The 23,364-nt window shown below is 39.1% G+C and overlaps 1 protein-coding gene across 12 annotated transcripts in view; it reads left to right on the forward strand.

Annotated features, from left to right (window-relative positions):
• The window catches only part of LOC137323874 (microtubule-associated protein 2-like), a 329,190-nt gene that overhangs the window by 45,464 nt on the left and 260,362 nt on the right, over positions 1-23,364 (forward strand). Inside the window, exon 1 of one of the 12 annotated variants that reach the window (XM_067987895.1) lies at positions 33-120. The exons of the other annotated variants lie outside the window; for them this stretch is intronic. The gene's annotated coding sequence lies outside the window, so the exon portion shown is untranslated. Of the gene's footprint in view, positions 1-32; positions 121-23,364 lie in introns of those variants that run through there. 12 annotated transcript variants of the gene reach the window in all.

The following is a 23,364-nucleotide window of genomic DNA, read 5'->3' on the forward strand; positions in this document are numbered from 1 at the left end:
GCAGCATTTTTGTCAGCTGCGTTCACTGTCTGCCGGCTTGAAAGGTGAAAACCAGGAAGTGAAAGGTGCAACATTTTAAATTAATGTAAAAACAGTTATAGACAGCGAAGAAAAGAGAGGGTAAGAGAAAATTGAATTAAATAAGAGACAGAAGGGAAAAGTAAAAAATTAATTTTTTAATTTAAAAAATTTTTTAATGACCAAAAACTATTAAAATGAAGAGTAATGAGACTCCACATTTTTAAAAGTTAATTTTTAGTTGTTTGGCAGTCATTAAGACTTCCATTGCTGTTAAAACTTAGTTTAGATCTGTATTTTAAGCGTACCTGTTTGGTGCCGTGATTAGTTACTTTCCAGCTGGGCAGATAAGCAAGTTGCCGCTTTTTCAATGATTTCTCTGATTGCAGCGTGTGACATACCTTTAATTCGAAGCTGTCATATCGCCGGCGAACCACTAGGAGCAAGTTCCGGATTTCTGTGTTTCATTGCATGTGTGCGAACGCCGCAACTTGCTCCTACGTTTCGCTACGAGCAATGGGGAGCACCATTTTGGGAGCGATTTCTGCCCCAAAGTTAGTTTTACTGTGGTGAACCCTGCACAGGGCAGATATGAAAGTGGTTAGAATGTAGGGTAAGGAAACAGATATAGTTAGGATTGGAGGTGAAGAGAAGGTTGAAGAAATCAGCTCGCTGAATTATGAGAACAATCAGGGAGACAGGTAGGCTGATTGTTGTACGAGGGCATTCAGGGTAACAAAGGTCTTATAATTAGTGTCAACCTGATAATTGGAATTGGAGAAGTGGAGCTGTCACCAATGGTAGCAACTTCAGCTGGGGAGAAGTTAAAGCTGATGGTTTCAATTTTGGATTCAAGCTTACTGCAGTTACTGAGCACTTCATATCGGTTGACAATTCAGTGCAGCACTGTGGGGGCACTGCACTGTTGGAACTGCCATCTTTTGGATCAGATGTTTAAACAGACACCATCTGCCCTTTCAGGTGGTCATAAAAGATCCCATGGCTCTCCTATATGAAGAAAAGCAGGGAATTCTCCTGTGTCCTGGCCAACATTTCTCCCTCAATCAACTCCACACAAAAAGATGATTAGCTGGTCATTCATCTCATTTACTGATTGTGGGACTTTGCTGAATGTAAATTGACTGCTGTGTTTGCCTATATAACAACAGTGTGCATATTTCATAAGTAATGCATTGGCTGCAAAGGACTTTGGGACAATCTGAACACATGGTAAGATACTATAATAAATGTATGATTAAAAAGAGCCACCTTTCCAGAGCTGGCAATGGAATTGTCCTAGGGTTTTCACCTAATTGTCAGCGTCTCAAAATACCACCAGTGTGCTCAGTTACCTGCTAATAAAAGCTGCCCTAACATCTTGGTTTGAGTATTTGAGCAGCAAAACACAATTGGCTCACACTTCCAGCATAAAGGAAAATTACATTTGGTTGAAAATTGCTTTTTAAAAAAAACAAAAGCACAGTTTGACCCTTTTATTTGTTACAGAATAACCTGCAATAAAATGGTGGGCAAAGAAATCCCTAGTACAGACAGAAAATTAATAATGTAATGAATTGAGAGAGGTAGATTTAGCACCCACCTTATTATTATCACAGTAAACTATAAAGTGTGCGGCTTAACAACTGATATTTTTAAATACAACATAATATACACATTACATGATGTATTCCCCCATTTGTAAATACTGCAGATATATTTGTCACTTTTTTTTCCATAAGCCATAATAATCTGTCACTATTTCTCTCTTTATTCATTCTCGGCATAACTCCAGCATTTATTATCCTAGTTGCCCTTGAGAAGGTGGTGGTGCACCCCCTTGAACCCCGGCAGTCCATGTGGTGAAGGTACTCCCACAATACTGTTACTTTGGGTCAAAAACCTGGAATTCCCTATGACGTTGGAGGAACGGTGATATATGTCCAAGTTGGGATGGTTTGTGACTTGCAGGGGAACTTGGAGGTGACTGTGTGCCCATGCACCTGCTGCCTTTGTCCTTCTAAGTAGTGAAGGTTATGTGTTTGGGAGGTGCTGTCAGAAGTCTTGGTAATTTGCTATAGTGCATCCTATAGATAGTACACACTGCAGCCACAGTGTGCCAGCGGTGTTGGGAGTTGATGTTTAAGATGGTGAATGGGCTGCTGATCAAGTGGACTGCTTTGTCCTGCATGGTGTCGAGATTCTTGAGTGTTGCAGCTGTACCCATCCAGGCAAGTGGAGAGTATTCTGTCACTAAGAATGGCCATGCGCCACCACTCACAGAATCAAGAATGCAGACACTGCGACAACGGATGAACGGACACCGCGCAACAATCGCCAAACAGGAGGGTTCCCTCCCAGTCGGGGAACACTTCAGCAGTCAAGGACATTCAGCCACCGACCTTCGGGTAAGCGTACTCCAAGGCGGCCTTCGAGACACACGACAACGCAAAATCGTCGAGCAGAAATTGATAGCCAAGTTCCGCACCCATGAGGACGGCCTCAACCGGGATCTTGGGTTCATGTCACGCTACACGTTACCCCACCAGCGAACAAATGTTATCTGTTTTTAATATAACGGGTCAGTTGCTGTCTTTTCTATGTTTCTACCTCTCTATCTCTGTTTTTTTTTGTTTGTTGTTTTTTTTGGTGATTTGTATATTCTGAGACCTGGCAGGTAACACCTGTCTGTCTGCACACTGATTGCCTTGGCAACGGGCAGTTGAAAAAACTGTCTGTTATCACCAGCATTGTTCTGTGAATTATAAATGCGACTTCATTTCGAGGACTTCATTTCCGCATCGTTCACCTGAGGAAGGAGGTAGCCTCCGAAAGCTTGTGAATTTAAAATAAAATTGCTGGACTATAACTTGGTGTTGTAAAATTGTTTACAATTGTCAACCCCAGTCCATCACCGGCATCTCCACATCAGAATCAAGAAAGAGCTATCAATCTGTTAATCCTTTGATTTGTGCTTTGAAGGTGGTGGAGGGGCTGTGGGGAGTCGGGAGGTGAGCCACTCGTCGTAGAATACCCAGCCTCTGACCTGCTCTAGTAACCATGGCATTTAAGTGGCTGGCCCAGTTAAGTTTCTGGTCAATGGCGACCTCCAAGCTGTTGATGGGGGATTTGGCGATGGTAATGCCATTTTTCCTGATTACATACAAAAACAGATAATCGCGTACACTACGTCTGTGATTGTGGTAAAGAAGTAAGTGGAACTGGGAGAGTTTTAAATCTCTAAATGATCTTACTTGTGTAGGGTCAGAACCAAGAAATGCACATCAAGCAGAGCCATCCTAAAAAAAGCCAACCAATAGAGTTTAGTACTAAAAATTTCTGTCAAAAATTTAATTTTTTTTATTAAATAAAATACATTCATATATTAATAATCAAATTGGACAACGCCAAGTCCATGTTTTGGGAGTGGAAAGAGAAGAGAATGATATCAGATCACATTTTTTTGTCTGTTTGTTGGAAGAAAATGACGGTGTTCTCTGAGAGCTCTACACAGGCTGCCTTAAAATTCTAGCACCATCTGGCTGTCTTGTAACTAATACATGGAGGAAACAAAGATTGACTGGTTATAGTTATTACTCTAAAAGTAGTGGGCTTAGTGCAGAACACATTGTAGCATGGCAGACTTAGTATTCTCCATTTTTGTAAAGCCGAGTGGCATTTGGTAAAGGAAATCCCTGTTTTAAATGCTAATATATGGACATCTGTTATTTGTAGCTGAGGTGTGGGATTTGATCAAGTGGCCAAAAACTTCAAAATTAGGAGTACAAAGGTCTGTGTTACATCTGCTATGCTGAAAGGGGAATAGAAATAAACACATTGATCTGTGGTCACTTTGATTACTCTATGTCAATTCTTGACCCTAGCAACATTAATCAAAAATGTAGTAATGTTAAAAAATGAAATGAGTTTCCTGAATTCAATTGCCCATTGGATGGAAGGTGGAAATTACTCAGACAGAAAACTTACACACTGACATTGCTTCAGGCAGGACTTGAGTCATTCCTATGACATTTCAATAAATATATTTCTGTAATGTAATGATCCTAAAACTTTATAGATTCACATGGTGTTGTATTAACTAGGAGTGTCATAGTATGGTTTATATTCATAATCACAAATATCTGCCATTTTCCTGGAGAACTTTGTTTTTGTAATCCAAATATAGCTTTATTAAAGTGATTTCATCTACTTTTTGCAATCAAGTCCAACTAGTAGCTACCACTTGCATTTTGCTGGCTCCACCGTTAGTCCTTCATCTGCTGACATTTGTGGCCTCACTATCTTTTAAAGCTAAGCTGCACCCATGAGGCTCGTATTCCTCATTTGTGCCAAATATTTCTTTTCCCCCTTAGCAGCTCTGAACACTCCATAAATTCCATATCTGTTCAAGTTTTGGATATTGTACCTGTATCTGGGCATTCTGTTCTAGCACTTCCCTCATACTCCTGGACAGGATGCATTGCTTGTTGCCTGATGTGATCTTTCTCATCACTTTACCCTTGCTTCCACCTCTCTATCTATATATCTCTCCATCACAATCTTTCTTGTCTCTCTGCATTTTATCAACATTACTTCGTCATTGCTCCTCTGAACTTTCTTGTTGTGTTCCTTTTAAACTCTAAATGAGAAGAATGAATTTGTATTTATATAGCTCCTTTAAAATGCCTCTCATATCATCTCAAAGCACTTCAGATCTAATCAATTACTTTTGAAGTGCAGTTCCTGTTGTTACATGAGTAATTTAGCAGCCAATTTATGCACAGCAGGTGAGATAAATGGCCAGTTAGTTTGTTTTGGTGGTGTTGGTTGAAAAGAATGTTGGCCAGGACACCAGGAGAACTCCCTGCTCTTCTTGCAATAGTGCCATAGGATCATTTACATCTACCTGAATTACAGGAACAGCCACAGTTTAGCATCTTATGTTCTCTTCCTCCACCTTCCAACCTCCCAATGTTAAATGCAAGATTCACTGCACTGTCTCTTGCTTTAAAACATTCTTTCTCAGCATATCAAAACTGTGGATCTGCTAATCTTCTTCAGTCTTCCCTTGCTTTTATAATCCAAGTTTGGCTTCACTTAGCCACTACTTCTTGATTTATATTGTCTTTTCAACCTTGGTGGTGTTGTGAATAATATCCTTGGCTCCGTCATTTGCTTTAATGTTGGTGTTTCTGTCAGTACTTCCTTCGTTTTGTGCTTTGAAACCGCTAGTAATAGGTATCTGGGAAGCATTCTGTGCAGAACTCCTTGATGTAAAAGGTTTCATTAATGGAAATAGAGTTGATACCAAACGATTGGGGAGTTCTACTCATGTGACATCACTGATGTAGGATTTAATCCTAAGACATCAGAGGAATTTCTATATAAAATTTATGGTCATATTTCCACTTTAAATACATCCTAGTATAACAGGTAAGTGCTTACTTTTTTTATAGATAACATGTCTGATTTTTCATTCATCATTCCGAGAAACTGTCAAAGAAGTTTGGGTTATTTTTTTCATGAGTTATTTTTGTCCCAAATTAGACCAAAATATTCAGTCATCAAATTTTGAACTAGATCGTAAAGATCTCTCTGCACACGTAGATATGATTTTCAAGTCGCATCAAATGTTTTGTGGCTGGAATAGATATACTAACAACAGATGGTTATTTTTCTTCTCCCTAGTGCTTTAACATGCGTGTTTGAATTTTACCCTCCCTGTCCCCTGTTACCTTGCTTTTTTTTTTAAAACCAGTATAGCTCGAAATCTGACTGAAGTCCAGTTTCATAAGTGCAGTTAAAAACACAGTAATTTAATCTTAAACTGTGCAAAACCAGGACAAAAGAAAAGAGCTCAATTTTCTGATTTCGTTCAATTTTTATTTGGTTCTAAACTTCAAAAAAAAAACTTTTTTAGCAGAATCTATATAACTGGCCTAAAGTCTGATTCTGGCACCTGGTGCACAAGATCAGAATGCAAACTTGGTTTAAGTAGTTCTGGACTTTGGATGCCAAAAGCAAGTATAACTAGGGGACAGGAATGTATCCCAGTTTCCTGGCAGATACAATTATTAGGTGGGGAATGCATTTTTTCTTTGGTCCTAAAGTGTACAATCATATCCCTGGGCAGTCAAGGGGTATATATTTATGTATACAGTGTAACATTGACTTTGTTTCGCAGATTGAAAATGACCGAAATACGTGGGGAAACATTTATCTTTCACTGAATTTCCATTCTGTCAGATGGCTTCTTGTGTTTTTGTTGGTCTAACTGTAGTTTTCATGTCATGTTATTTGATGGCAGTATCCTGGATCCAATAATTCCCACTGCTAATTGAGATGTTAATTATCTTGTCTTTGCGGGGTCAATCTTCGTCAGCCGTTGAAGCAGTGGAGGCAGGTCAACAAATTCAGGAGAAGATGGATAGATTCTGGAATAAGAACGGATTGAGAGATATAAGGGAAAGGAGTTTTGCATGGCAATTTTGAACTTTAGAAATGGCCACATGGTCCAAAAGTAGTCCTTTCTAGTGCTGTACATTCCTAACTTTAAGTTGGTGACTTTGGGGGGAGGGGCTGGAAAGAGTGGTTGCAAAAAGTAGCTTAGAATGTGTTTACTATAAACTAATGCTTGTTTTACATTAATATTACCAGGCCACTGCGATGTCTTGTAACACAATCCTTTTTGTTTATCATGTGGTTTTTGGCTGAATGCCAGTTCTAATTTTAAATTCTCAATTTCTAGTCTTTTCCAATAAATTCTTCCTGGTCAAATTTACTTGTTACTTTTTGTCTGTCAAATATGTAACACCTGAATTTATTTCTACAGCTTCCAACATAACACATTTATTCTTAACCCAACGATGTAACTGCAAGATTTGCACACTGGTTTGATGTTTAATGACATTAGCTGTTAGTTTGGGGATTACGTTATGTGGGGGCGAACACTTTATTACTAAAATACGAGCTGCGAAACACATTAGGTTAAAATATATGTGCATCAGTTGTGACATTTGGCACCATCATCATAAAATGATTTGATCCAGTTAAGCCATGTTCCACACCAAATAACAAAAGTACACTACATAAAGTACTGTGCAAATACTATGGATTATGTCTGGACATACTAATATGTTAGTGATTGTAATGGCTGACAGGAAGCATGATTTTGGTAGGCCAACGTCCATATGAGAAGTGTCTTTGTTCTTATCAGTAGTATTCCTTGTTCCTGACAGGAGAACAGTGGGGGTAATTTTCAGTTTGGGCAAGGGCAGAAAGCTAGCGGTTGCCGATTAGCCATCATCTGATTTCCACTCCATTGAAGTCAATAGAAGGGAAAGCCATTTAGAATGTATAACTGGTGGCCAATCCACAGCTGCCAGCTTTCCACCCATGACCAAACTGAAAATTACCCCATGTGAATCTTGCTATACATTAAATGAGTAAAATATATTTCACTCACACTTACCTTTTTCTTGGATAACAGCTCCTTCCTCTTCTACTGCTTCTCATGCTTAGCAGGATGTTCAAGATGGTGGACTTTTAACATAAACAACTGGCAAACAAGATTTGTAGATGTGCAGGGTAGGATTGGTCTAAAATAATGTTACTCAGCTAAGAGCTTGTGAAACCCCTTCACTTGGAGGCAAGGGAGGGAATCCAATTCAGCTGTCAGTTTAAGTTGGAACATAAATATGGGATGGAATTCCAATGCTAGAATAACAGACCTAGTGGTTCCTGTGTTGCAGTTGCTTTCCAATTTTGTATATGGGGTAATAAATGCGAAGTGCTAATGATGAAAAGAAGCCATAACCTCTGAGTTACGGTAACTGATCCTCCTGAGTCTGAGTTCTGCTATTTAAAGCCTTGTTTTTATAATGTGTGTAAATAGGGAAGTGCCCTGAGGAAAAATATATCTCAAGTTGTTGCTTGAAAACGGAATTTAAATTGTTAAAGGAATGTTTAGTATTTCACTTCAATTTATGGTTCATTGTATATGCTAATATGAGGACTGTAGGGAATAAATCCTATTTATAGCTTAAACCAGTTGCAATACTGTTTTTTGTTTAGAAATGTGACATTCTGGATTTTATTAAATGTTTTATAAATGATTGTGTAAATTTGCATTTTAAATATTCTAAGTCTTTCTGACAACAGACATGATATTTTTGAAAAGAGTACAAATTTACATAGAGCCACATATTTTTCTTAATGAGGTAGGAAAACCAGTTGATGGCATATTTGTAAAGACTTCTTATCCAGCCTCATTTCCTCCTCTGGCCAGAGTTGTGACCAGAAAAACCTGGGTTGCACTGATGTCAGTTTTTGAATGAATAGGATAATTGTCCTTCCGGTACTTTGCAAAGTGCCCTGTTACATAATGTTTCAGTTAACAGAAGTATCCTGCCAAATAAATAGACTCTCTGTAGTGGAGCTTTATGTGTGACCTGCTTCAGTTTTTGAAGTGCAGTCAGTTGAAGAACTGAAAAATACTGGTCACTGTTTTTTTAATTTAGGAGCCTTTAGACTATGCAGATCCCGTGAGCATAAATGGTATTGTGATCTATTATGCACTATTCAATTATAATTTTTTCTTAAATTGCTCTGATTAATTTATAGTAATTACTTAATTGTACCGCATGATTAATTGTACCATAAGAGCAGGCAATTTTCTGGTTGTGTGTAACTAATTTTTAACCATTTTCGCCCACCAAGGTTTCATTCCAAGAGGGTGATGTCATGAAGCATCTACCATCAGTCATTGACTTCGGTTGATAGAAAATTGAATTCAAAATTAGGAAATACAAATTAGAATTAAATAAGAATTGTAGTAATTGGGAAAATTATGCTGTTATAATGTATTGCAAAATCTATAATTCTGGATCATTGGAGCATTTTTGCTCCTGTGCAGCGTAGAACGGATTGATGTAAATGTGCAGTTACATCCGCAGTTCCCTACAGAGCGAGTTCCTAATCTTGGTCATTCCATCAGGATATAAGGGCAGGAGGAGCATATGTCCTTTTCTTATTGGAGAATAGTCATCTTTTCCTGGTCCTTATTTAGTTGCAGGGTGGTACTGGCAGAGGAATGGGAATTGAGCATACATGTCTGTTCTCTTATCCAGAAAAATGCTGTATGAGCAGAGAAAATAAAATATGTTTTTAAAAAAGGAGTAAAATAAAGAAAACAAAACTTCATTACCATGATTTGTATTTTTGCTCATGATAATCCTAAATCATAATAAAGGAAATTTTGATAATTCAACAGGACAAGTGAGTAAGGTAAATCAACTAGAATTAGACCTTTTTACCTGGACATGTGCTTATAATTTGGCATCATCATTTATCGTCATCACTTTATGCTTCCATCATTGGAGGAAAATAACCAGTTTGAATTTTGTGCTGCAGGTGAATGGTAGTGTTAGAGAATGGAATACAACAACTTCTCATGTCAGGCTTGCATTTGATCAGCATCCAGCCCTTCCAGACCAGGTATTGGACAGCAGCTGTGCCTTAGAAGAGCAATCCAAGCTGCATCGATGTGATACTTCAGTTTCCTGCACCAGCTGTCCATGTGGTCTTTGAGATTCACGATTTAGCACCGAATTAGGCACAGTTCTGTGCTCTGGGCCCATACCGATTGGATTAAGACTGTCCAAACTCACTTCATATAGGTTCCTTACAACCAAGAGAGCGAGAGACAAGACTTTTCATCCCATTGGTTTCAGCTGGATTCAAACCTGGCTCCAGTAGTGAAAGAGCAGGGTAGTAAAATACTGTGCCACCTAATTTCCAACCTGGCAGCATTTAAAGAGATCATTCACCTTACACACCATGATCACAAACAATGTTTATAAAAAGCTACTTAAAACTGTTGACATGCTAGGACAAGACTCCTTCGAATGATTCAATTTTTTGAGGATTGCTTTGGCAACAAATAGAATTAGAAAAATAATATTACTTTGTTCTCTCGCTCAACACATTATTTCCATCAATGTTCACAAAGCAAAACAACATTACAGTAGAATAACTTCCTACTCTTGTTTGTGCCACACACTACAATTTAATACATACTAACTTTTCTTTGTTTTTTTTTATTCGTTCATGGGATGTGGGCGTCGCTGGCGAGGCCGGCATTTATTGCCCATCCCTGATTGCCCTTGAGAAGGTGGTAGTGAGCCGCCTTCTTGAACTGCTGCAGTCCGTGTGGTGACAGTTCTCCCACAGTGCTGTTAGGAAGGGAGTTCCAGGATTTTGACCCAGCGACGATGAAGGAACGGCGATATATTTCCAAGTCGAGATGGTGTGTGACTTGGAGGGGAACGTGCAGGTGGTGTTGTTCCCATGTGCCTGCTGCTCTTGTCCTTCTAGGTGGTAGAGGTCGCAGGTTTGGGAGGTGCTGTTGAAGAAGCCTTGGCGAGTTGCTGCAGTGCATCCTGTGGATGGTACACACTGCAGCCAGTGCGCCGGTGGTGAAGGGAGTGAATGTTTAGGGTGGTGGATGGAGTGCCAATCAAGCGGGCTGCTTTATCTTGGATGGTGTCGAGCTTCTTGAGTGTTGTAAGGGCAGGAGGAGCATATCCTGTTTGTAATAGGGAAAACATTAAACATAATCTCCATAATTGGTCCTTTGCTATAAAGTTGGCTTAACATGTAAGACAGCCTTATGGAGAGAATCTACTGTATTCTATTGTAGGTTGCAACAAGAGATGCCAGGTTCCAGGGGTGAAGATGTAGAAGCATCATATTCCTAGTCTTCAATTGTGAATGTAAAGGCAGAAATTGCAAGGCTCCATTGTTGGCATGAAGCCTCCTGGAAGTGAGTGCGTGGTGCAGAACTGGGGCTACGATTTTGCAATCCTATCTCAAACTCACGCTCTCATCTGGTGAAAGTATGCACTGGCAGTGGATCATCATAATCTCTGCACTGTACTAAAAGAATATGAGTGATCCATTCCATGCAGAAAATGTCGCAAGGAGATGAGCAAACAATGTTTGTCCAGTACCTCGGGAAATGTGGAAAATGAGTACTGTCATTTATTACATTTGAGTATTTTGTAACAGGCAGATTTTGTTCTAGTCACCATTGGAAAAGTACATTGTAGGTTACACAAAAATTTAAAATATATAGTTTGTAAGATGTGAATGAAGAGCTTCTCAAAACTCCAGAGTAAACTGAATTTATTCTGGGAAAATTCAGTCAGATTAAATTTATTGAAAAGTGATGTAATTCAGTTCTACAATTGAAATGAGTGCATTTTCAATTTGTAAGAACTTGAGCTTACAAATTAAATTTATTATTTTATGTAATACAAGAATCTTAATTCATGTGAATATTACTTTTAGTTAGACTTGGAAATCTTGGTTGCTTGAATTAGAACTAATTAAATATTTCAGAAAACTTAACCTTTCTTTACAATTGTTGTTGACTGCAGAATATGCCTGTTTAGATCACTTCTCCACAAGCAGAACCTGAGCACTGGGCTTAAAGAAACATGCCAGTTTAAACACAGTTCCTTCATTGCACTTAAGCACTTTGATGCCTGGGAACAACTCAGATATATACGAACAATGATGGACAGGAAAAGACCCTCTGGTCCATCCAGCCGGTCCTACACAATTGTAATACCTTGTGCATCTCGATATATACACTCTCCACCCCACCCAAAACCATGTGATCTCCTGGACGAAAAAAATATTAAAAGAAAGCCCAATTTGGGGATAGGAAATCTGGGAAATTCCTCTCCGATTTTCCCTCCCGCCCCCCCCCCCCCCCCCGGCAATCAAAACTAGTCCAGGGGATCACTCTGGTCCTGATAATTCTGTGCAGTACCTACCTTTTGTAAGAGGTGATCTCTGCCCAGCCAGAAACAGGTCTTGCTCTTGCTTGAAGGAATTCAGCAAATTTGTGTTCACTGCACAAGCCGGCAGCCTGTTCCAGAGGTCCACTGTTCCCTGGGAAAAGAACCACCTCCTCACATCTAACCTAGATCTGGTCTTATTCAACTTAAAATTGTGACACCTGGTCCTCCCCAACTTATTTAATTGAAACAAACTGTCAACTCGAACACAGTCTATTCCTTTCATCACCTTATATACCTCGATCAGATCACCCCTAAGACTACGCTTCTCTAAAGTGTAGAGTCCCAGCTCTTTTAGCCTAGCTTGATAACTAAGATGCTTTAAACTGGGAATTAGTCTAGTGGCCCTTCTCTGCAACCGTTCCAAAACCTCAATATCACTCACCATGTGAAGAGACCATAACTGGACACGGTATTCTAACTGAGGCCTGACCAACATCTTGTACAAGGACAAAATAGTTTGCTTTGTCTTATAATCACTTGTCCCGTAAATGAACCCCAACATCCTATTCGCTCTAGCTATTGCTTCATGGTATTGCTCATGAACCTTTGGAGATCTATGCACCATTACGCCCAGATCTCTTTCTTTCTCCACCTGCTTTAATGCATTTTCCTGAAGAGTGTATGTATGGTGAATGTTTGTCTGCCCACATGCATAACATTGCACTTTTCCAAACTAAATATCATTTGCCAGTCATGAGCCCAATCCCCCAAGATCCACCTGAAACAGTAGAGCATCATCTACAGTCCTAACACTTGCACAGATCTTGGTATCATCTGCAAATTTGCAGATCGTGCCCCAACACCTACATCTAGATCATCAATAAAAATACTACACAGCAACAGTCCCAACACTGATTCCTGTGGGACACCACTGGTGACCGGTCTCCAAACAGATCCAAATCCATCTATAACTACTTTCTGCCTATGGCCTTCCAGCCAGTTCTCAATCCAGCTCAATATATTACCACTAATACCAGAAGCTTTGATCTTGTTGAGAAGCCTCTTCTGCGGTACCTTTTCGAAAGCTTTTTGGAAGTCTAAGTAGACAATGTCTACTTCCCTCATCCACCATCTTGGTGACTTCTTCAAAAATTATAATCAAATTTGTAAGACATGACCTCTTTTTGAAGTGTTGTTGGGTGTCCCTAATATGTCCCTCTCTATCCAAGTAATCATATATTGCATTCCTAATGATTCCCTGAAGCATCTTTCCTAATACTGATGTCAAACTAATGAGTCTATAGTTACCGGGGTCCATCTTGTCTCCTTTCTAAAGATGGGGACTACATTAGCCTCCTTCCAGTCTACGGGTACCGTCCCAGAGTGCAATGAGCTATTAAAAATACGGGCAAGGGGCTTGCACAGCAGATGTCCCATCTCCCCCGAGGATCCTCCGGTGGATATCATCCGGCAGGCTGCTCTATCTATTTTCAGGTTCTTAATTCTATCTAAAACAGTATGTTCAATAATGTTAATATTTCTAGTTTTATTATCAACATCATTAAATTCTAACAGTCGAGCATCGTCTTCAAGAGTGAAGACCGATGCAAAGTACTCATTTAATATTTCTGCCATACCCAGTGAGTCCTTCGTAACCTGTCCTTGCGCGTCCTTCAATGGCCCAATACTGTTTTTAAAATTCTCTGACTCTTCATATAGCCGATAAAGCTTTTCCAATTACTTTCACAATTGTCTACAATCCTCTTTTCCATTATCCTTTTAGCTGATCTAATAGCAGCCTTTGTTTTCTTTAGCTATTCCTTGTACGTAACTCTGTTTAGTTAGATCGTGGATGCCATTTAGTTTGTAGAAATATTTTTGTTTACACCTTATTTGCCTTTGACCCTGTGCATGTTTTAATATACGGTTGGATGCTCCGTTGCAAGGAACCTTGTAACAAAACCGCCACTGCTAAATTAGTCTAATTCAGTTTGGGACAGACTATTGCTTCTATACTAAATTTGTGAGAGAGGGAGGAAGACAATTCTGCCCCTAACAAGTTATGGCCTTCAACAATTCTCTAATGACAACTACCGAATCTTGTCTCTGTATAAGTATGAAGAAAATAAAGGGGGTGATTTTAAAATGGAGCTGGGAAGGGGGCGGGGGTCAGAGTGAGGTCGGGAAACCCATTAGTACGGGTTCCCTAGATGTCCTTACGATTTTGACGTAAGAACGTCTTTTTTTTTGCCTGTTTCCCATCCGACTGACCAACTGATTTGACAGGCTGGTCTCAGTCGGACGGGAGACCAGCCAGGGAGAGGACGTCTTCAGGTAAGTCTGCAGGTAACTCTTTGTATAGATTGGGGAGGATGGGCACAGGGGGCATGGGTGGGCATAGGCTGGTACGGGGGTCGCGAGTCATGGGGGATGGGATCGGGGGTCAGTCATGGGGGGAGGGGGTGTCAGGATCGGGGGTCATCACGGCTCCCTGGAGCCTTCTTGAAAGGTTTTAAGGCCCGACCCGCCCCCTGGGAGCAGGTTGGTCACCCGCCCCTCATCCCGCCCTGGAAATGGGTGGGTTGGGGGGCGAGTATGAAATGGTGGCAATTTTCAATGCCCCCTGCCCCCAACCCCCAACCCATGTGTTTTTTAATTTGAAAATTGAGCCCAATGTTTCCAGCTTTTATTGGGAGTTTTGGGGGAAGTACTTTAACAGTTTAATTATTAAAGTAACCAGGCTTGGGACTGACTTGTAAATGCCAGCTTAATATAATGAGATATTTACTGTTTTTCATAATGTTTAGCTCACACCATAAGAGAGATTTTTCACAGATACACATGGTAGTTAATTTTCTTCTAACAAATTGTAACAAAAAATAATTTAAAATGGCAAAGTATCAAAAATAGATCCAATGCACAGTTCCTCCATTTTAACATTGATACCATTAGAAAACTTTCATTTCAAATGGTAACATAATATGGAAAATTGTTCTCAATTTTCTTTCAAATTTATATACAATGGATACCACTGAACAAATTCTCAACAGCGATCTAATTTCTGGTTCAAGCGATGAGTACAACCCATTTTGAGTTCTGCTATCTCAGGTTATGATGTAATCTGAATCCCTTGATTACATTATAGCCACTTAAATCAGTGAGAGGCATCTAACAGTTTGTGTTCTGAGCAAGTATGTTGTATTGGTAATGCTTCCTTATTTTAAAATAGTTCTTTCTCAATTGCAGACAAACATCAACTTGATGCATCACATATCATTGGATTGGTTTGCTGTTTTGTAATGGTGTGCACAAAGGAGTGCAGTTCTCTAAAATGTACATAGGTTATCACTTTTTTTTCCCTTTTAAAAAGGAGCTTTAAAACTCAAAACCTAATTTTGAATTGAAGATTTTGAGGATTATATTCAAAACACTTATACTATATGAATTGTGTTAACCAGCAGGGCCCATCTGGCAGTTTACAGACCTTGTGAGTCACTATTGGAATTACATTTGAATATCATTGTGCATTTCCCCCACCTCTGGCATCTTCGCAGTAGCTGGCTGCTTCATTCTTAGATGTTTTCTGCCTCTCTTGGCTGAGTCCTCTACTCCATACAGCCTTTCATCTACTTCACTGCTGCTTTAGATTGTATTTTTAAAAATTGTGCCTAATTAGGATATGAATAATGGGATTTGGCAACTAGTCTTGTCTTCCCTCACTTGAACTGTATAGTTACACTTAACATCAATAGAAATTCAAAAAATTTGACTTGGGAAAATTACAGACTAACGAGTGGCATTTTTTGTCTTTATATGATTCCCTCCTGTCTGCACGGTTTGAATATTTTGGATACTTAGAAGCGTGGAAGGAATAGGGGTTATTTGTCCAGTCCCTGATGACGTAACTGGAACATGGGTCTGATATGTAACATTTAGTGGTGGTAAGAAATGGAGTTGGAAATAAAAGTCTTGCAATGCAAAAAATCAGTCGTAAATAGCAACAAACATTAAATGCGCCAATAAAAATGCAGTTAAAGCGGTATAATGAGCAATAAATAATTGAACATTCCAAATAATTAATAAATGTTACCTTTAAGACGACAGTCAGGCTGTCCACCCATGGTTGTATCTATTGCGAATGGGCAAGCAGTGTTATCATCAAGGAGGAGTGGGAATTTATTGCATTTGGTGTAGGACCAATTTAAATATTGCTTTGAATGTTTAATGAGGCTTGCACTGGTCATTAGTGCAATCTCCAATAAAAAACTAGTATTTTTCTCCACTGCAAAATGTGGTGTGCTGCAAATTGGGTGCAGTAGTTTGTGTGCATGTTCAGCCCCATAGAGGCTGTGTCACTGACAGAGCCATGCAAAATTGATGCTTAAGTGTGGTCTGATCAGTACATGGTATAGCCTCAGCATAACTTCTGCAGACTTGTACTATATGGGCCTGGCTAGAGATCAGGTGTGTCCAACCTTACAAAGCTTTAGGCCAGTAAAACAAATTGTATACTAACAGTTACAAGTTCTTAATGTACCAACACATTTATTGATATTCTCCCTAACTGCAAGTGCACCATGTAAGAAATTTTGCAATGCAACTCATCAGTGTGACTTTTGGCAGAATTGTTACAAACTAATTATTTAATTGTACTTTGTTTATATTCCTCTTTGTCGCTGTCTCTCGTATTTTCAACATGTGCACTGTCAGTTTGAGATTGTGCTAGCAGCAATGTCATTCCCTGTTTGCTCCTTTGCCATACTTTTATTCAATATCTGAATATACACTGTAGGCCCCACCAACCAATATGATGGTTCACTTAGCCTAAAATTAACTAGTTGACATTGTGATGAATTCAAAGTGTATTGCTGCCATTTTTATATTAGCTGGTTCTGTTCTTTGATTGTTTACACAAGCATTGAATATGTGATAGGTGGAAAGATCTGCATTTCAATAACTAAAGAGTTGCATGTAACTCAGGAAATGCTGGTTGGCCACCGCTGCTATACATCCTAGTTTTATGCTAGTTTTTTTTAAATTACTTTGCCAATTGTTTGGGTATCAAAAGTGATGTGGCTGCTATTAAATCCAAGTACCGTTCTTGGTCTCTGTGCTAATTGAATTCCTTTCAATGTGAATTTATGTCCTATATTTTTCAACTTATGTGTACTTTACATTTATCAATGCTGAATTTCCACATCCATTCTAAAACTTTCTGTAAATTTTAACCACATCCTCTGTCTCTACTGCTCTTTGGCTTACAGTTGGTTTCAGTATCCATATTACAACAATAGAACTCAAGCACCATCCCCTGCAGAATCCACTTAACACTCTTTTCAACCTCCATGCCTACCCCCACACTAGTCTATCATTACACCTCTCGCAGACACTCTTGTTTCCTAATTTTTAACTGATTGCTTTCTAGTCCCACATGTAACCCTGAATTTCTGTGGCATTTAGCTTAATTCCAAAGCACTATTTGAAGAAGAGCAGGGGAGTTCCGTGTGTCCTGGACAACATTTATCCCACAAGCAACAGATTATCTGGTCATTTATCTCACTGCTGTTTGTGGGACATTACTATACACAGATTGGCTGCTGCATTTCTCTACATTATAACAGTGACTACACTTCAAAAGTACTTAATTGGCTGCAAAGTGCTTTTGGTCGTTCTGAGCTTGCTGTCTGTTGTAGTTTACTGTTATAATGCCATTTCTGCCATTGCTTAACACTAAAGAAATATGTTGCATCTGAGTGTATTCTGCTACAATGATCACTAGTGGCATTAGTGATGTAGAGAAGGAAAATTGAATCAGTCTTGGGGGGAATCTTAATTTTAATGCTATCCTCATCATGCTACTGTCCTTGTTATATTCACATAATATTATTGAACCTTATTCGATTGTATAATGGGAGCTCACTAATTCAATTTACTAATCACCACATTAGTCAACAATGTTAGATGTAAGGAATCTTACAACACCAGGTTATAGTCCAACTGTTTTATTTGAAAATCACAAGCTTTCGGAGGCTTTCTCCTTCGTCAGGTGAGCGAATGTTAGTACCTTGTCAAAAGTAAGATGTGATTCTCAGCTCTTAGGAGACTACAATTGATTCTCAATCGTTTAATTGGAAGCCTTATACAAAGCAAGGGATGTGCGATAGAGACAAAATTATATGTGATTTCCAATGGAAGTGGTGTCAGAAATGGTGTATATTATGCCATTAAGTGGTATATCAGTGTTTGCAGATGTGCAAGTTTATTTTGGATGGTGAAGCTTGTTGAATAATCCCAACTAGGGATGTAATTTTGCCTTGGTGACACATATTTCTTGCAATTGTGCCTTTTCCATGATTTTTTTGCGGCCTTGAGTGCAAATTGAAAAGTTTTACCGTGGAGGAAAGGGTCTGCCGCTATGCTTACATGAATATGATTTTGTTTAAAAATGGTTTTTACATCAATTTTTTGGTTTAAGGTAAGAAAAATTCATTTGAGAAGTGGAATATTTTTGGCACCCAGACATCAAATACTCCTAGACCAGGTAGAGCTCAGCTCAGACATGATGCAAAGCTCCTATTGTTCTCCCCCAACATTGTGCCTCATACCTGTTATATTAGAATTTTTGTATTGACATTGTATATTTGATATGAAAATCCTAGTATCAAATTGTACTTTGATTCTTGCACCACCTCCGTTGAGAACCACCCAAGCAGTTGGCCCAACACTGGAATAGCACTGTATCATGGTACCCCAGAAATCACAATGTTAATGACGCACACATCAGAAATAATCTATGTACCCACTGATGCAGTTCTGAGTCTTCAAAAATATTTTGCACAAAAGTATCAGCAGTCTCACCGTGACCTGCATGTTGTTCTTCCTGTTAATGATCTAAATCCATATCAAGTTGCAAAATATATATTTTGTAGAACTATTCTGTGCAACTAAGATGAGCAACGCCCATTTTGAGAAAGCCTTTACTACAACAACAACTTGCATTTATGTAGTGCCTTTAACATAGTAAAACGTCCCAAGATGCTTCACAGGAGCGTTATCAAACAAAATTTGATACGGAGCCACATAAAGAGATATTAGGACAGGTGACCAAAAGCTTGGCTAAAGAGGTAGGTTTTAAGGAGCGACTTAAAGAAGGATAGAGAGGCGGAGAGGTTGAGGGAGGGAATTCAAGCGGAAGCTGCTGGAAACAGTGGAGACCTGGTGGAAATGAGCTTCTGTAATTTTCTGGGGAGTGGTTTCCCGTTGGAACCCCTGAGGAACTTCAGCACCTATATGTTTGAACACTCTGCATGTTGCACTGCAACGGAAACATTTTGTGCTAATTTGCATATTTTTAGCAGCGTACGACTTAAGTCTGATAGCAAATTTTGGCAGTTACTATGCTGTGAAACCTAATTGTTTTACCTGTAGTAACTACTTGTAAGTTTGGTCCAAAGCTTTCTGGGACAACACTCCTTCCTTTTATTGAAATTGAAGTTAGTTGATGTAAACACTGTAATCATTGTCAAGGATAATGTGCTTTGCGTTACTGCTTTCTTTTTTTGATAAGTGTGCAGGTTATTGAATTAATGAAGGAAAATTTTAATAAATGACCAAGGGGCCATTATTTTGTTTTAAACCACCTATTAAATAAGATAAATACAAAATATGCAAAGAAATATTTTGGATGCTCATCAACATTTCTAGAATTTTTTTTAACATTTCAGAGTCATATTTTTCTTTAATATGTTGGAGTGCATTACTGAAGCCTAGTCTCCAGCTTCAAAATAATGTGTACTTTAATAATAGTACTGGTGCTGTCTTACAGCCCACCAAACTGTTTTTAAGTATGCTCGAATCGTATATCTTGATTTTTTTTTTGTTGCTTTTGTAGGAGGCAGTATAATATATAGTTAATGTGGCAAAAATAGACCATATGCTCACAGAATAATTCAGGTTTACACAGTAAGACTTTACTGTTGGACTGGATTGGCTCTGGACATGCATACTTTACAAGTGAGGTATTTCCTGTATGATTGAAAAACATAAGCCTTGTGTTTTAATGGGAGCTGCACACTAGGAATAGATGACTGCAATTTCATGTGCAAACAATACAAAGTACTTGAGGAAATTGTCATGACATACCTGCATTTTTAATTTAATCAGTGTAACTTAAGTAGTGTGTGAGGAGGTATAGAGGAGCACATTTTGTTGGGATGAAATTATGTAAAGAACTTAAGTGGCAGGAAATAAACTGGAAATATTTATTTTTCAATTGAATTGCAGGTTTTGTATGAGAGAAAAGGCCTGTGTTAATACTCTTTTTCCAAACCTGGGGAAAGGTTTAATCTTCACTGACTGACACTAATAGAATTTTGAGTATTGTGAGACTAAAAATATATTTTATTTAGAGGTGCAGCTAAATTAATATTTAAATATTTTTCAACATATTTTCATAACAATCAAAATATGAGTGGAAGTACATTGCACTGCCACTTAAAGGGGCCAGTCCACCACACTCCCTTTTTTAGGAAAAACAAGTAACACAAGTGCTTCTGTCCCATACAATATAGAGAAAGTCTGGATAATTTATCTGTGACAAATTGAGGAAAATGTTAGCAATTTTCTGTAAAGCCCAATTTAGAGTTCACACAATTAAATAGGACCATTTATGGCACTAGGAATGGCTTCCAGTGTTTTACAGAATGTATTCTAATATCTGCAATATCAGCTCGCTATGTCTGAGCTTGTGTTTTCATTAGTGGAACTTGTGTCCCAGAAAATGGTTGGTGAAGGAACATATCAGAAACAAAATGTTCAATGAGTTAGTTAGACAAATTGTTGAGTAACCCATAAGCAATGTAAATGTTGCAGTGATAAAGTTACTGTACATTTGTATTTGTCATAATTTGTGTTAGATGTCAGGGGAAGGCCGGGAATGTTTAAGGAGCTTTCTTTTCACCGGCTCAGCCTCCTTTTATGCTGTAACTGGCCATTATGTAGAAGGGATTCATGCGGTTCACTATCTTTCCATGAGACATTTGGCATGATTGCAAAAGTAGTCCAGTGCGTATAATATAGCATCCAAGCCAAGACTGAGCAACCCTTTTTGGTTTGCAGGAGTTTGGATATCTGGTGTTACTTCAGAATAATATAATGGAAACCCTTTAATTTGAAGTAATCTGGGTTATGTAAAAAGGAAAGAAAGTCTAGAGCAGTTTTGTTCCAAGGACTTGATGTAAAAAAAATATAGATGTGAATTCCACGGTATCATTGCCCTGCTGGAAATGTAGCAGGTTAGAACTTCCACTTGCTGTTCTGACCTGGCTGTGACCCCATTACACATTCCAGGAACGGGGTCATTTAAATAATAGGGGCGGCACCTGCGCCTTGCAGTAGTGCAACAGGAGCATCCACCTGCAGAGCTTGGAACGGCCATAGGTTCCATGCTGCTAAGTCCTGAATGCATTCATACTTGACTCCTTTGGGATGGATTGCTATTCACTACTGTGACTGTGGGACCCACTTTCGGGCCAGATTGGAACCTAGGCAAGCTCACAGCTTATCGGGCACATCTGGCAGGATTACCCGAGTAGCCTGGGAACTTCCTCAGAGACCCCCTACCCCACCAAAAGTGCTGCAGGAGTGTAAGTTGGATGGGCCGGTTAGCTCCCCCACCCCTCACAGGATGGGTATTTTCTGTGCTTTTGTCAATGGGACCGAAGCCCAGCAAATCTGGATTCTGCCTCGTTTTCTGACTCTTCTCCCAATTTGTTCCTTCTACCCTTCCATCTTAAAAAAAAATGACTGTGCATGTTGAGTCTATTGTCCATGTTGTGGCTGTTGAGCTTTTGTTCAGTTTTTATTTTTATTCCTCATTGGTTAAATCTTTGAATTTCTATATTTTATTCCTTTTTAGTTGATTTTTTTAGGCTCGTTATTTCCTCATCACATTATGTAAAGCCTTTCACGCCCACTCATATTCTACCAAGGATTGTACCCAATCACATTCCAGGAGGGAAAAAATCTGATACAGCTGTCATGGCACTTCCTGATCCACCCTATTATACACTTCCAAAAATAACATTTATAACACTTTTTTTTAAAATCAGCAATTCAGAAAAAAAAAACAATCTTATCCATAAACCTGCCCATCCATCGTCCAGTCATTTCCTATGATGCAGAGCCTAGCTGTATCCTGCAAGGTGTCATCAAAAGCCCTGAACTCTGGTACATCCCCTGCCAATACTGCGCAGCTGAGTCCACTTAGCTGAAGCCTGATGTCTGAGTCAAGCAACAGCACTGCGATTGTCACAAGCCAGCGCATGGCCCAGGTACCATCACAAGGTGCATTTGTATTGCGAGGCTGCTGCAATATAACCAAGCAACCAAACTGCAACTTTGAGAAGCCTGTACTCAATCCTGGACTTACCCTCATCCTGTAACAGCCCCAAACCCCACATTTTGATTCTCCCTCCGGTCTCGACCCACTCAGTGTGCATCTTATGTAAGCCATGCTGTGCTCCCTCCTGATATGAGCCTGTCACCTGCCTCAACTCCAGCCTTCCTGCTCTCCCTACCTGAAAACCACCTGTAGTTTTAGCTCTGCACCTCGGGGCTCCTCGCTCTTTTCTCTTTTTAGTTCTCATACTTGCCCCGAACTACAGCTCTTGTTCTCTTTCCTCTCCTTTAAAAAAAACACAGTAGATTTACTGATTTCTTTTAATTAAATAAACTGAGAATAAATAATAATTTCTGCCATTAAGCAGTAAGTGCAAAATTTTACAATGTGTGTACAGGTGTGTACGAAGAGAAATGTCATTTTGCTTAATTGTACCTATTAAAGCAATAAAATAAATAATTTAATAGAAATAATCACATTGCTGGCTTATGCCTAAGTACACTGTATGGTGTGGTACTAAACTGTACAGTCCAGAAGGGTCTCGGGCACCATGCACAGCCTGTGCTGAATTAACTGACCTCAGGTAGGATGGCTGTGAGGTTGTGACAACTGACTTTAGGTTAGGAAGAGATGTGGACTGGAATGGACTCAGTTTTGATTACCTTATAGCCAAACAGCACTGACGGTCACTGTCCAGACTTGTACATGAAATGTGGCATGGGAGGGCCTCCAGTGTATGTGTTCAGAAGTGGAAAGAGGGGAAGAAAATTAGTGGAGAGAAATTGGAGGGGGAATAATGTAACACACTTTTGCTCTATTTGATTCTGATACAATATCAAGAATAAATTATACCATGGATGCACTTGGAATTGTTTGTGTAACTTTTAATCTGCTTCACATGAAGTACTTAAAGGAACAATCCTCTTTAGCTCTACTTAAAATAAAAATGTATTAACTACGTTACTGCATTATATTCCTTGCTCAATGGCCTCTCTGAAAGGTCTAGATTAGGAAGAAAAAAGCTCTTGTAAAAATATTGTTTTTACTGTTTTATGCAGTGCACCAATAACTGAATAATTCATGCTCTGTTGAATGTGTAAGTCTTCTGAAATGTGAGAACTCTACTGTTCTGCTTCGTTCTAT

Source organism: Heptranchias perlo, chromosome 7, assembly GCF_035084215.1.
Source record: "Heptranchias perlo isolate sHepPer1 chromosome 7, sHepPer1.hap1, whole genome shotgun sequence".
In the NCBI taxonomy this organism is placed as follows: Eukaryota; Metazoa; Chordata; class Chondrichthyes; order Hexanchiformes; family Hexanchidae; genus Heptranchias; species Heptranchias perlo.